A 15,943-nucleotide genomic window follows, 5' to 3' on the forward strand; every position below is an offset into this window, starting at 1 on the left:
ATCAACCCCCAAGCTGACTGAAGCTCCCCTCACATCATATACCTTTCCTCGTATATCGCCACTCACCTTGGCACCTCGTCTCCACACCTCCTTCACCACCTGCAAACTCTATTTGGTTAGTGAGCACACCATTATGAGTTGAGCACCGACCTTGTACCAATTCCATTACCTCCTCCTGTATTTCTCTCTTAGTTTCTGTCCGTCTCTTCTTAATTTCACTCACCTCTTCTTCCACTTCCTCTAATTTTTGCTTCACCTCTTTTATTTCCCGGTGCGTCTCCTCAAGTTCGTCCTCGAAGGCTATTTTGACCGTTTCTATGTGCCTCCTCACCTGCCGGTCCTTCGTCTCCATTACCTCTGTCACCTCTTCCGACTTCTTCGTCAACCCCTCATGTACCATCTGACATTCCTTCTGTGTCGCTATTAATTCGTTCTTAATGTCTTTTTGTGTCGCTTTTAACCCCCCGATTATTGCAGTGTTCTTTTCCACTTGGTCCACTAGTTCCTTTTGTCCCACTGTCAGCTGTTCTACTCCCCTCGTCAGACCCTCTATTCCCCCCTGTAACCTCGCCGTATTATTCCTCACTTCTTTCTCCATACGCTTTTCACCTCGCTTTACCTCCTCGCGTACCCCCGAGACCTCCTCACTTACACCTCGTCGTATCTCCTCTTTCATCTCCTCCCTCTCTTTTGTAGATGCCGCCCTCATCTGTCCCAATTCATCCCTCTGGGCATCCAGTTTGGTTTCTACCCCGATTTTCACCTCCTCTATCTGCTCTCCCATTTGTTTAATTTCTCGGGCGGATTGCTCCCCTATTTCCTGCAATTTGCCTTCCATTCTATTTTCTAACCCCATTAACCCGTTTTTCACCCCCTCTAACTGATTCTCCTGGGCAGCCATTCTATTTTACACCCCCGTTAACCCATTCTTTACCTCTTTTATCCCATTGTCTAACCCCTCAAAAAAATTTTCTAATCCCTCATCGGTGCCCCTCGCTTCGTCCCTCATTACCCCCAATTGCTCACTCTGAGCATCCATCCGGTTCCCCATTTGCTCACTCTGAGCATCCATCCGGTTCCCCATTTGCTCACTCTGAGCATCCATCCGGTTCCCCATTACCCCCATACTGTGTTTCAAACCTCCAATTTGGTCTCCCATACTCATCTGTACAGCTGCCTGTAGCTGCGCAATGAGGGCCTGCATGTCAATCGGCTGCATGTTAAAGCCCGCTGATACAGCGGGCTCGGCTACCGCGCACTCGTCCGAGGTGCCTTTTTGCGCGCCTGAAACCTCGTGCGCGAGAGCGCCATTTTGTGCACCTGATACCCCCTCAACCACATTGCCAATGTTCTCCTCTACTTCGTCCCTCTGATCCTGGGTTACTCCTAACCCCTCCTCTAGCTCACCCACCAGCATCCCGTCGCCTTGACCAGCCATGGCGCGATTTCAAAATTCGTGTTTTGCTTAACAACACAAATTTCCAGCAGCTCGTAACTTTGAGCGCATTAAGCGCGCTTCGGGTCCGTATCTCACTCCCCGACACCAATTTGTTACGGTCCGCGGATTAGATGTTACTTTTACCGAGCGGAGGTAACCGCGGCCGAACAGTTTTTTTTCCCGACTCACCCGATTCACCCAGACGTTGGCCGTATCGCGCCACAGCTACTCAATGTGGGAAAACTCTAAAGCGACCGAATGCAAAGAGAAAGAAGAAGATGTACAGAAGAGTAACGGGGTTTATTGTTTACACGCACATAAGCAAAAAGAGCAGTCACGATTATTTACAGGGGACATGAGACGCAGGTGACACAGTGCAAATGACTAGCTTACCTAACAGGCTTAATTAATACCCAGGACAGAACAAACGAAGACACAGACTCACGCGGGGAATTGTAGAGTGGATTGGCTGGAAGGAGGAATGTTCAGCTCGGACCACAAGCTGGAAGGCTTGGCAGGGCGCACAGCAAGCCGGGCCTCGTCAGGCTGGGAGCGAGCAGGGCGACGGCGGCACGCGTATCTCGCTGCACACGGCCGGGGCTGGTTGTCGCTCCACGTCTCGGGCTCTTTTGGGTCCTCCCCTTCTTTCTCCCAAATTGTCTGACGCGTCTTTCTCTCCTTGTGCACTTGTCTCTCTGAAGGTCGTCTCTTTTCAGACTCAGAACTCATCTGCTTGGGGAACGTCCCGCAGCGGGTTATATATGCCCCGCCCCTCAACCTTTGCGAACCTCCTTGATCTTTCTTGCCACACCCTCTCGAAGTCCAACCCCTTGTTTGTGGTTGGTTGAGTGGGGCTGACTCACTCCTCCCCTCTCTGACAAGGTGGGGACCCGCCTTTCTTCCCCAACCCTGCCTCGTGGCCAATGGCGGCTTTGGAGGGGATGTAATTGCCAATCGAGGCTTGGCAATGACGAAAGGGGGAAATGGAGGTTTTTTGGGAATGGGAATGAAGGGAATCTATCTCTTTCACTTGGTGCAATGGAGTGTCATTCTAATGGAAGACAAGGCCTTACTCTAAAACACATAATAAGATATAAGCTACTGAACAAGGGTTTTATCGTGTCCTGCAATGTGGTGTTTATGGAATTAACTACCGAGACGCCCTTTTTATCTTTACACAACTCTGGAGGCAGGAGGGGCCATATCCAACAATGTTACACAACAATTTCCAATACAATACAATAAAGAAAAATGCCATCCTCATATCCGCAACAATATATATATATACACTACCGGTCAAAAGTTTTAGAACACCTACATTTTTCCAGTTTTTATTGAAATTTATGCAGTTTTATGTCTCAATAGAACCACCTTTAGAGGCCATTTTTCCCCGCAGAGCAGAGGTTGGCCTTTTTTCGGGAATCATGGTCCCCTTTTTGAAGCAATGTTTTATGGCCGGATGCCCTTCCTGCCACCAACCCTGTTAGTCGCCTCTTGACACACAGGGAATTACCAGTAAGCTGGTACTCAATTTGCCGGCCTTTGGAAGGATGGCAGGCTGAGTCAACCCCCCTGGCGTTAATTCAGCGATCGAACAGGATTCGAACCCAGTTTTATGTCTCAATGTACTCTGAAATTAAGCATAGAACAAATAACCAATTGGAGATAAAAAAGAAATCATAGAATCATTTCGATTAATAAAATTTAATTTAAATTTTTGACTCGGCAAAGTAGCCACCTTTTGCAGATATAACCGCCGAACACACTCGTGGCATTCTTTCTACAATGGAAATCAAATATTGTTCGGGAAGGTCTTCCCAACACTGTTGCAGAAGTTCCCACAAATGTGTTGCACTTGTAGGTTGCTTTGCTTTCACCCTTTGCCCATTTCATCCCAAACTAGCTCGATGGGGTTTAAGTCTGGAGACTGTGCTGGCCATTCCATGATTTGAAGCCGACCGTCTTGTTCTTTTCCTCGAAGGTAGTTTTGACATAGCCTGGAGGTGTGTTTCGGGTCATTATCTTGCTGTGGGATGAACCCCTGACCAACTTGGCGTATACCAGAGGGTATTGCATGGCGCTGCAAAATGCTGTGTTAGCCCTTTTGGTTCAGGGTGCCAGTCACTCTGTGCAAGTCGTCGACTCTGGATCCAGCAAAAGAGCCCCAGACCATCACGCTTCCTCCTCCATGTTCGACAGTTGGTGTCACACACTGAGGAACCATCCTTTTGCCTACTCGACGGCGTACAAAAACCCTGCGTGATGAACCAACGATTACAAATTTTGATTTATCGGTCCTTAAGACCTTCTTCCAGTCTTCAGTAGTCCACTGGTGGTGCTTCATGGCCCAGGCAAGCCTCTTTTTCTTATTTTGCCATCTCAGCAATGGCTTTCTTACTGCCACTCGACCTGTCAAACCTACAGCTCGAAGTCTTCTCTTCACAGTTGAAACTGAGACTTGCTTACTTTGACCAGTGTTAAGCTGTGCTTGAAGCTGTTGTCCTGTGAGCCGCCTATCACACAAGCTGTTGACTCTCAGAAACTTGTCTTCTGATTCTGTTGTGCCTTTGGGTCTGCCAGACCTCTTCCTGTCAGAGTTTCCTCCAGTTTCCAAGTGCCTTTTGATGGTGTAGGAAACTGTACTCACTGACACCTTGGCTTTTTCTTTGCAATTTCTCTAAAGGAAAGACCTACACTTTTAAGGGTTATAATGGTCTGTCTGTCTTACTGCTTACTTTTGTACCATTTCAGGTTATTCACTGGACTTGAATTGCTTAAATTTCAATAAAAACTGGAAAAATTGAGGTGTTCTAAAACTTATGACCGGTAGTGTATAACACACACACACACACACACACACACACACACACACACACACACACACACACACACACACACACACACACACACACACACACACACACACACACACACACACACACACACCCCTCCACACACACACACACACACACACACACACACACTAACCCTCCCTCCACACACACACACACACACACTAAAAGAAAGCCGTTGGTCTGTGTGTCTGTGTGTGTCACCATTTTTCTCAGAGATGGCTGAACGGATCTTCCTCAAACTTTCAGAGGTTCATCAGTGATTGCTTGGGAGTGTTTTCGGAGGGGGGTGGGGGGGAATTTTTTTTTTTTTTAAGTGTTGGTTTTTTTTCCACTCTAAAGTGCCAAAACCTTTTTGATTAATGACAGTTATATACAAGTACACATTCACATAAATAAATACAAAACAATTACCACTGACATTTGACCACAAATAAATCAAACAATTCTGGAAACGGTCGAAGTTGGTGGGAAGGCTTCCTCTTACTGAACGTCAAACTTAAGTCAGAAACTTGATCTACGGTACATTCACCAGCATTTATTCAATGAAAAGGTAAAATGATGATTTGACATTTGTGATGGATTCCGATTTGGATGTAATTGCTTTTCAATTCTATTTGCCCTCATTTCAAATATGTTAATGTGTCTTTTTCACTTGAGCAACACCAGTTACTCCAGCTATAAACGCTTATGCACTTTACTTGGGGTACAAATACAAATACAACTTTGTCTGGGGGGTAACATAGGCTATGTGGCCACGGCCTCATGCAGAGGTGTGGGGGACTGGGAGAGGGGCGTAAATTATCTATGTAAATGTGTACTGTACTGTGTAGCACCACCTGGTGATGGTGGCAGAGGGTATTACAATTTCCTTTTTTTACCTGGGCAACACTGTGGTTAAAGCACTCTTTGCACAGGTAAATTTTTCCTACTCACGTTCTCCCCCTTTCCCCAAAACGGAGGGTCCTGTCAAAGCCACCACCCTCCCCCGCCACCACCCCAAAATAACAAAAGATGTATATGTAGTATATCTTTCCCCTTCCCCTGCCCTCACCTCTCCCTCCCCTGCCCCTTCCACTCCCCCCCACTCCTTTCCTCAGCCATCACTCCCCTCCCTTCCCCCAAGATTAGTTTCACAAAAAATTCCAACACCAGGTACCATTTCCAATTTATTGAAGGAATGTGCTTACAATTTATTAAAAGTGCTTAACCATACCATGCCGTGAAAGTAAAAAAAAAACCACAACACCATCATGTACCGCTTAAAATTTATATTTTACAAACACATGCAACTTTCAAATGATGATGATAATGATGGTGATGAATTTAAATCCCATGAAGTCCTTGAACTTTGAGGGCGACCCAAATGATGGTGCAGCAAAATTGTGCACTAAGGGAGATCCAGGAGAGGTGGAAGAAGGTGAGGACGCTGGTGAGGACGCTGAGAGGAAGGCAGGAGAGGGTGTTGATGGTCTTGAGGTATTGGGAGCAGGGCTGAAGAAATAGGTAATGGAGAGCTGCCTCATAGATTGCCCAACATTTTGATGTAACTCTTTGTATGGGAACAGCACATCATCCAAGCCCCTCTTGAAATTGAGGTACCTCTCCATGACTGGGTCAGGGTCTTGCACCCTGCCCGCATATCCTGCAGCAACTCACCCAAAAACTGGACTGTGAGGTTGGACCTCGGCACCTCTTCGTCATCACTGCCCTCATCCTCTCCCTCCTCCTCGGAAACCATTGAAATGGCCTCCAACTCGTCCTCGGTGAGCGGGTTTAGGGAACGGTTCAGCATCATGGTTTTCAGCATGAAGTCCCTTGTCTAAGTGTTGTCCTCGATCCATATTCTGAGAGTCTTCTTCATCCTTTCCATGTGAACATTCCGGACATGGTGTTCCGGACAATAACTCGCGGTGTTGACTTGTTTACACATCTGGTGGGATAGTTTACACATCTGGTGGGATATCCCGCGAAGCTCGCTTATAGTGCGGCTAACATTCGCGGCCGCAAAAGCCATGAAAAAGCAAGCACACAGCAGTGAATATCTAAGCAGATCATGCGCGCGGCTCGCAGATGTTTTTTTGCTTACGTATGTCCAGCTGCTTTATACATGGCTGGTGAAAGATGGGTTTTGTAAATACGGTACCATACAGGTATGTCAAGCTAACGGCTGCAGAAGCAGGTCAAGTTCGCAGCTCATATTAGATGTTTTTTTGCGTATGTCCACCTGCTTTATGCATGGCTGGTGAAAGATGGGTTTTATAAATGTCTCAAGCAAGCAGCACATGAAAAAAAAAAATTGTGCCCCTGAAAAACCGCGAATTCGCGGAACACGGCCGCGAATAGGAAAAAGAAAACCGCGATTTCGCAAAACACAGCCGCGAATAGAAAAAGAAAACACGAATTTGTGGGACACTTTTCCGCGAATAAAAAAACAGGTCGCATTTTATCACCCGCAAACGCAAAATCTGGAGTGCGAGGCCGATACTCACTGAGCGGTAATAAAGCTCAACTTTTCGAATCAATTATTTATTTATTTTTAACGATCACCTCTCTCTCGGAGGGAGGGTTGATTATAGTACCGGGGTGTCCAAATTTTTAGTTGATTGGTGTCGGGAAAGAGCGCAAAGCAGTGCGTTGTCAAATTTAAAATAATTTTTTGTTTTGTTTTCTGAGGAGATTATGCACGCCCGTGGAAAAACTTCTCGTCACGTAATGGCGAACGTGAACAGAATGGAGGAGCAGCGAGAAGGTTCCCAAGTGCAAGGAAGCGGGTCGGAGGTAGAGTTTTATGAGGGTAGGATTGGAACCTCCCCCGTCCCGAGCATTAGTCCACCCTCCTCCCCAATGAGGGAGCCTGGGACGTAGGGAACAGGTGCGCTGCCCTACCAGGTCTGGATACAAATATTAATGGAACAAATGAAGGGAATGGGTGACCAATTGAAGGAGCAATTGGGGGGGGGGGATATTTTGGATTGAAGGGACAAATTAACGGAATGGAAAACAAAATTGATGAAATCGAGGGTAATATGAAGGGATTGGAAAACAAAATTGATGGATTGAAGGGAGAAATGAAGGGAATGAATGAACGATTAGAAAACAAAATTGAGGGAATGAATGAACAAATGAATAAACAAAGGAATGAAATGAGGGAAATGAATGAACAATAGGAAGGCAAAATTTGGGAAATAACACAAGAACTGGGGGAATGAATTGATAAAATAGAGGGGACAATGCATAATAAAAATTAAGGACAGACTGGGAGAATTGGAGACAAAATTGGAGGCTAAATTTGGGGAAATGGAGAAAGCAATGGGGATAGAATTTGAGTCAAAAAAGGAGGAAATGGTATTTAAAATCAAAGAGGGTAATACCCAGGCTGTCTTTTTTTTTTTTGTATACTGAATCGAGGCTCGTGAAAGAGCTAACATTTATTTCACAAACAAATCAACCAGACAAACAAAATATACAAAAAGAGGGAGCGGAAGACAAGATGGGGAGAGAAGGGGAAGCACACAACCACAACATTTGAGAGCAGGGAGAAGTGTGGGAGGGAGAGGGCTTGGGGGCAGGAGGTGTGGGAAGGGGAGGGGGGGGGGGAGGAATGGGGGGAAAGTTGGAAGACAAAATTGCAGCAACAAATGAAACAATTGGCAAGGTAAATGAGGACCTTTAAGGCTATCGGACCTGTGTGGATGCCAGAATGCACCAGCAGAGGAAGGAATTGGTACTTTTGCAGCACCAGGGCGGTGGTTTGGGGCAAGAGGTGAAATAATTGGAAGCCCGTGTAAGCGGGAGAGCAGGTGTTGGTAGATAAAGATCTGTGGGGGGGCCACAATTGATTGGGGATGGAGTGAATAAAATGGTACAGGAGCGGCTGAGGACTTTGGACAACAATGTCAAGGGAGAGGTTTCTGGAGTCCAACAGAGTCTGGGAGATAAGGTGAGTCGGTCCGTTAAGCATCTCCAGGATGAGATCAAGGTGACCCAGGGGACCCTCACCACAAACCCTATTTGGGCACAGGAGGTTCCGAAATTGAGCACCCAGCTGAGGGGGTGTTTTGGCCCATGGAGGAGTCGGGAAATAGAGCTTTGGAAAAAGCAATCCCCATAGTGAATTTGAAACAGCTGCAGGGAGTGACAGAAAAACCCGAAAAGGGATGGTACCTGCAGCTGCGGTTGGACATGCAAATTTTTAAAATTTAATTTCAAATTGAATTAAAATTTAAATGGGAATTTGATTTGGAGCAGCCTTGGAGGGAGTTGGTCCCCGGGCTGCGGAATTCAGACCAGGAGAGGTCATTGGGGTCAGCCTCGTGGAAAATATGCCCCCTTCTAAATTGGATTGTGCCAGGAAGCTGGGGGGCTGCGCTGGCAGCTTTTGGACGTGGGGTCCGACAACGGGTGTCGTGGTACGACCCGGGCCCCAAGGGGAGTCTGGTGGAGTGTGGCATCCCGGGTCCATCGGGGTGCTGTCCAAGCGAGTGTCTTGGGCTGGTAGGGTCGCCGGACTCTGGAGGGGGCTTGAGACCTCCGGGGGGGCCGAGGTGGCCACTCGTGGACACCTAGCAGGGTACACCATGAGGACCACTAGGGGGATGTGTTGTGGGCCGCGCTTTCATAGCGGCACCACGAACGGCCAACAAGGCCCTGCTGTGGTGACCTCCCAGGCATGCGGCCTGGCAGCCTCTCACTGAGACTCTGGGACAGCCAGCATGTGATGACCTGCCATGATGTGCTGATCTATGGATGCAGGTCGATCCGCATGGACAGATACAAACATAGCCCATAGGATAACCATTGGAGCATCTGTGGAACATGATGGTAGGAGCATCTGTGAAACATGATGGTATGAGCATCGTCTTCCACAGATGTTCCGCTGTGATTTGTTGACTCGGCTTGAGAAGAGAGCCCTGGGTTTGATTGGGAATAAATTGGGAAATTAGAACGAGAACGAGCATATGGGGCCATGCTCGGCTGGCAAGTGTATGGAGAAGCACCCTTCTTTGGTAAAAGTAGTGAATTTTTGAAAAATTGGCATGGGTAATTTGAGAGTTAGATGTAGAATTATGGGGAGATTTTGTGAGGCCATGGTGGACACGGGACAGTGACACCATTAATAATCCAATTGTGTTAGATCAAAGTATTGGAGGCTGGGACAAAATTGTAAGCAGGACACGGCCTTCAAATGGCTACGGTGGTGACGACTCCAATATTGGGCCGCATGATGGAATGGAGTGTTGGGAGGGGACTACACAGCTGTAGGGATGGAGTTTCAGGCAGTCTGGAGGTCAATGTGGTGGTATGGGTGGCCGAGGTGTGCGGCCTGTATCTTCTGGGATTGAGTCTCCTGGTGGAACATGACTGTCAACTAGACCTTGGGCGAGGTCATATGGTTGGGCACTGAGTCTGCATTTGGTCGGACTGGGGGGATGACATGGAGGTGCAGGGGACGTGGCTGTGTGGATGCCAGGCACTGTGAACGTGCCTCCCAGGTCTGAGGCCTTGGGAATGGCGGAGTTGGCAGCAGGTGTTCACCACATTGGCCAGCTTGGGCTAGTGGAGCCGTGGTCCTCACAGGGGGCCGAAGGATTGATGGTGGGTCGCACCCTTGTGGACACTCGTGGGCCAGGTTGGCGGTTCAGCTGCTCAACTTATCGGATAGCCCCCACACGGTAAAGGGCGGAGCTGTCAAAGCCAAGTATAGTCATGTAGTAGAGGTCACCGGAGGAGGATTCATATGCTTGCCAGTACAGCAGAAATTTAGGGGAAATTGAAAGGCCCCATGGGATAAATTGGAAACTTGGTGTGGTGGATGACACTCTTTGACCCGACCAACCTGCGATGACCTGCACATAAGGTAAGGTGCCTTGAGGTGTACCGTCCCAGGTGTTTGGTTCTTGCTTAAATTGGGACATCGTAAATTGGAGTGGGGACGGGTGAGAGTGACTTACGGTTGGTAAGTGGATCTGTTTGTGTGCCACAAAGTCTCGTGTGGGTGGTGTTTGTTATATGTGTAAAAGGTTTTGTGTTTTTGTGTTGTCATGAGGAAAGTTGAGTTGTACTCGGAGTGTGAATGTGAATTATAATACATGTAAGCAGGCCATGTCAGTGTAGGAACACAATGACAACTTTTTGCACTACAGCGTTTGATAATTGAATGGCAGCGAGGGAGGAAATGACGTGAGATTTTGTGGATGGGGAAGGTGTGTGCATCAGCAGGAATGGATCAAGCTCTGGCGGAGCAGTGACTGCGCCCCACCCCCCACCGATGTAATTTGTCCCTGGCAGCCGGTGGTGTCTGGAATCGGAAACCTGTCTTGTCTGGTTGGGCGACCAGAGGGTATAGGAGCTGTTTGGCTGGCAGGGGATGATAGTTGAGGGGGGTGGGGGTGAAGAAGTCATGAAGTCGAGTGACTTGCTTTTGGACTGTGGGCACCATAGCCTGAAGCTCCCCCACCATCTTGGTTGTACGGTTCCTCTCCGCTGCCTAATTGAGGATCACACATGTGTGTAGCTATTGATATGCCATGGTCTTGCAGGGTTGGAATGAGTGCTTTTGGTGATTGGGTTTATGTGTGTGAGTGTGGGGGAGGATCCACCGATCCATGTCACTAACCTGTGCCACAAGGACAGGGCCCACGGAAAATTGGGTCAATTGAGAAGGCCCCTCAGGTAACGTTGGGCATTGTGGCATCCACTGGGGAACGTAGTCTTTAGCTGGGGGTTGTACAAATGTTTTTGAATTTTTGAATAAGTTTTGTCAGTAAGGTAGGTTTTGTGTGTTTGACATCTTCTGCCCACCCCAGGAGTTAGGAGCGAGGAACCCAAGCTTTGTAAATATTTAAATGGTTTACTTAAGGGGTGTAGAACGGTAAGAACAGGTAAGTTAGCTTCGGCTCGCTTCTCACAGCTCCTCCTAATTTATGTCATAGGCTAATTAGGTGTGAGTCGGTAAGTGTTAAGGGTGGAATGGTTACGCCTGCATTGAACCGTGCAGGAGCTACGGTTCCGGAGGGGACTGTGTTACGTTTGTGGGGGTAGAGATGAAATACCTTAGGAAAGGTCAGATGGTTTCGTTTAGCATGGACCATGTGACAGAAATAATAAGCCCAGCTCGATGTACATAAGCAGGGTAAACATGCAGGTTCAGAATGTTCGCATGTCAGCACACAGAGGGTTCTCAGAAGTGGGAACATTACGAGAACTGAACAGCTTTACAAAAATGAGTTGAAAACTGGTGGTTGTATTCGTGGGATGCACGAGAAGGTTATGGGGTTTGAAGAAAAAAAATAGCAGCCTGGAGTGATCGGGAAGGTGGGTTGGGAGGGGGGGGGGGGCAAGGGGTAGGGGGACTTCAATTATCTTTATGTAAATGTATATCGTATATCGCCACCAGGTGGAAGTTGCTATTAGAAACGTGTTATTTGCTAGTAATTTAACAAACAAACCTCTCTCTCACCTGAGATGTAAAAACTCCACTTAAAATTAACAATTTGTCGAAACTGTATTTATCTTTCGGTGTGTGAAGTTATTGTGTGCAACTTTGGTTGTTTCTCGGTGTTTATCTTTCATAAATTGATCGTCTGTTTGCCGTGTCGTGTCTTGAGGCCTTGTACAGTGTGCACTGTACAACCTTGAGGCTTTGTTTTTCTCTCAGCGGTCCGTCGTTTGTGATCCAATAACTTTCGTTCTCTGTATTCCCAGGCTTTTCACCCATAGCCTACTTCCTTGTGTAAATCTCAACTCCCAAAAAAAAAAAAAAAAAAAAAAAAAAAACATTTCCTTCTCTGTTCTCATTCGTTTATTCATTCTTATTCGTTCGTTCGTTCTTCGACCACGTGTTTCTCCCCCATTTCCCCAGATAGTTTTCACTCATTAACCTTCAATGTTTACACTTTCCCCTCAAGTTATGTATTCCGTCATATTTTATAACACCTTTTTCTTCTTCTTCTTTAAAAGGCTGCTTTCGACTTGCTCACCAAATCAATTCATCCCAAAAAAAATATCCATCTCCTATAGTGCCTTTTTTCTACATTCCCTAAACTCTCCTGCACTCCATCCTCCATCCAGCGTCCTTAAACGTATTTTTAACTCGAAGGTCACAAGAAACTCATTTTGCAAAAAATGTTCGTTTCCCATAAATCGTACACTTTCAAAAATCCAATCTCACCCCTCCCCTCCAAATCTTCCCCATCACCCCTCCCCTCCAAATCTTCCCCATCACCCATCCCTTTCAAATCTCCCCCCTTGCCCCCTCCCTCCTAAACTACCCCCTCACCCCTCCCCGCCAAGACGCCCCCTCGCCCCTCCCCTCCTAGACTCCTGCCTCACCCCTCCCCTCCAAATCTCCCCCATATCCCATCCCTTTCAAATCCCTCCCCTTGTCCCTTCCCTCCCAAACTCCCCCCTCACCCCTCCCCTTCAAATCTCCCCACCCTCATTGCTTCTCAATTTCCCCCCTCTCACTCCCCCTCCTCAAAGCGTCCTCCCCGCTTCTTCCCCCTTCAAACTCTCACCTCCATCTCCCCCAACCTTCTGCCTCGCTCTTCCCCCTCCTCAAATAACACCTCATTGTGGCTCACCCAATCACCATCAAACCTTTTGTCCGCCCCATCCTTCCCTTTCTCCGAGCTATTCTGAAATCTCTGACACACCTTCAACAGCTCTCCCTATCTCTTCCACCTCTTCCACATCTTACCCTACCCCTCCTCCCCCCTGTTCTGTATCTGATGCTCCCCCTTCCTCTTCATTAACGGTATGGACCTCAAACATCCGGGGCCTTCGTTCAAACTTAACTGATCTCTCCATACAGGTTGCTTCTGTCAAACCAGACGTGATCTGCTTAACAGAAACTTTCCTCCTTTATGATGTCTCTGATTCCATAGTATCTCTCCCGGGCTACTCCCTCCTCCGGTATGATAGACCTGAGCCTCGTCCTGGAGGCGGGGTTGCTATCTTTATCAAAAACTCTCTTCCTCACTCGCCCTGCACTGCACTCTCTCCACCTCACCCCCAGGAATACCTCTGGCTACGGCTTCCCCTTCGCTCCCACCTCTTGTTCATATGTGTGTTGTACCGTCCACCAAACAGTGATGACTCCATCTACATCTCGCTGTCTGATGATATGGACCAACTTCTATCTACTCATCCCAACTCTCTCTTCCTCATATGTGGTGATTTCAATTGTCAACATGCCAGTTGGCTGGGTGTGGGTACCTCTCTCACCAGCCATGGCTCTTCAGCAAAGGACTTCTGCGACTCACTGGGACTGACACAATCTGTCAATTTCCCGACCCGGATCTCAGTCAACGGAACATCTTCTCTTCTGGACTTGGTTATGACTAACTTCCCTGAAAATGTCTGCTGCTCTTCTTCTGCTCCGATCGGATCATCTGATCATGTCCTTGTTAAAGTGGACATCTCTCTGACCATCCTCAGGGAGCCTGCTCAGCGTCGACGAGTCTGGCATTTCACTCAGGCCAACTGGCACGGTCTTCAAGCAGCCATCAATCATCTGGACTGGTCTCCCATCTCTACCACCTCTGACATCAACTCATCCTGGGAATTCTTCCAAAGTAAATTGCTCTCTCTCATGCACAGATTTATCCCATCTCGTCTTCAGTTGTCATACCCTTCCTCCCGTCCATGGTACACGGAATCTTGTGGTGAGGCTGTTGCCCAGAAACAACTTGCCTTCGTCTCCTGGAAAGCAAATCCAACGGAAGGAAATCTCATTTCCTTTCACAAAGCCCGAAACAAGTGTGTGTCCACCCTCAGGAGAGCCAGGAAACAATATCTCTCCGTTCTCAAGACCGAACTCTCTTATCTGTCTCCCTCTTCCAAATCCTGGTGGCGTCTGGTCAAATCCGTTTCTGGTGTTTGTTCCCCCTCCATCCCCTCCCTTACCTCAAACGGCTACACAGCTAACTCCGCACGTGAAAAAGCTGAATGCCTCAACTCTGTGTTTGCCTCTAAATCTTGTGTCCCAAACCCATCCCTCTCTGTACCCACCATACCCAGTCGTACCCTGCTGCTCCTGGACTCCGTGTCCTTTCCTCCTGACAAGGTGGAAAAGTTTCTGTCAACCCTCGACTCTGATTCTGCAACTGGACCCGACGGCATCAGCCCACGGGTCCTAAAATCCTGCTCTGCTGCTCTATCTCACCCTCTCTCTGTTCTCTTCACCCTCTCTTTTGCTCAAGGTCAACTGCCATCTGCTTGGAAATCAGCCAACATCACCGCTTTGCACAAAAAAGGTGCAAAAACAGATCCTAGCAACTACAGACCAATCAGCCTTCTCCCAATTATCAGCAAAGTCATGGAATCCATCATTGCTTCGGATATGAAATCTTTCCTCTTCTCCAATGGCTTGATCTCTGATCATCAATTTGGTTTCAGACCAGGTCACTCTACTCTGGACATGCTGCTTCTGCTGTCTCAACAATGGATGGAGGTCCTCAATGCCAAACAGGAAATTAGAGCTGTCTCCCTCGACATATCATGTGCCTTCGACACGGTCTGGCACCCCGCTCTGCTCACCAAACTCTCCTCCTTTGGTATCCATGGAAATCTCCACGCATGGCTGGCGGACTTCCTCTCTAGTCGTCGTCAACGTGTGGCCCTGAATGGGTTTCTCTCATCTCCTCTTCCTGTTCAGGCTGGAGTTCCCCAAGGCAGTGTTCTTGGCCCCGTGCTTTTTGTGGTCTTCATCAATGATCTCTCTGACTCTCTCGAAAATCCTCTCTATCTCTTTGCTGATGACTCCACTCTCTGCCGCTCCATTCCTCTTCCCTCAGATCGGCAGTCTGCTGCCTCCTCACTCTCTGAAGACCTGGACAAAATCACAGACTGGTCAAACAAGTGGAACATGTCTTTCAATCCTGACAAATCTCACACTCTTACTATGTCTCTCCGAAAAGATCGACTGGACAACCCTCCCATCTACTTTCTCAACAATCCTCTCCAAGAAGTTCTGTCGCTCAAGATTTTGGGTCTCACTATCTGCCATGATCTTTCTTGGGAAAACCACATTTCCAAGCTGGCCTCCAAAGCCAGTCGCCGACTGGGCATCCTCTGTCGTGCGAAGTCCTTCCTCGGCACACCTGAGCTCCTCACCACATACAAGGCTTTCATCCGCAACTCAATGGAATACTGTTCTCCCCTATGGGCCGGTGCTCCTGCCTCACACCTAGCTCGGCTTCACGCTGTTGAAACCAAAGCTTTCAGAATTATTGGAATCTCCCGCGATGAAGCTATCTCTGAGGGCCTTTCACTCACTCACCGCAGGCAGGTAGGTGGTCTTTCTGTCTTCTACCGACTCCTCTCCGGCCTTGCACCCCCAGCTCTCTCTGTGCTCTGTCCCCCAAATATTCCTACAGGTCGCACAAGATCTGCCAGCAACCCTCTGATGGTTAAACTGCCGAAATCTCGGCTCTCTGCTCACCTTCACTCTTTCATTCCTCTTTTCTCCCGCCTCTGGAACAAACTCCCTCACTCCCTTCAATCCCACTCCTCCCTCCAGGTCTTTAAAACAGCTGTTCACCACCATCTCTTATCTTCCCCCATCCAAAACCTTGATCTTTTCTACCCCCGCTAATTCACCCCAGATCCACCTTGTTTGAAATTCCAACTTCTTTCCTGGAAGTCTTGG

The 15,943-nt window shown here is 48.0% G+C and overlaps 1 protein-coding gene and 1 long non-coding RNA gene across 4 annotated transcripts in view; one reads left to right on the top strand and one right to left on the bottom strand.

Annotated features, from left to right (window-relative positions):
* MMS22L (MMS22 like, DNA repair protein) overlaps nucleotides 1-15,943 on the bottom strand; it is a 377,026-nt gene that overhangs the window by 183,318 nt on the left and 177,765 nt on the right. The window lies entirely within an intron of this gene.
* The window catches only part of LOC144892364 (uncharacterized), a 162,698-nt gene that overhangs the window by 38,103 nt on the left and 108,652 nt on the right, over nucleotides 1-15,943 (top strand). The gene's annotated exons all lie outside the window — the stretch shown is intronic.

The sequence above is a fragment of the Myxine glutinosa genome, chromosome 5 (genome assembly GCF_964187855.1).
Source record: "Myxine glutinosa chromosome 5, kmMyxGlut1.1, whole genome shotgun sequence".
Lineage (NCBI taxonomy): Eukaryota > Metazoa > Chordata > Myxini > Myxiniformes > Myxinidae > Myxine > Myxine glutinosa.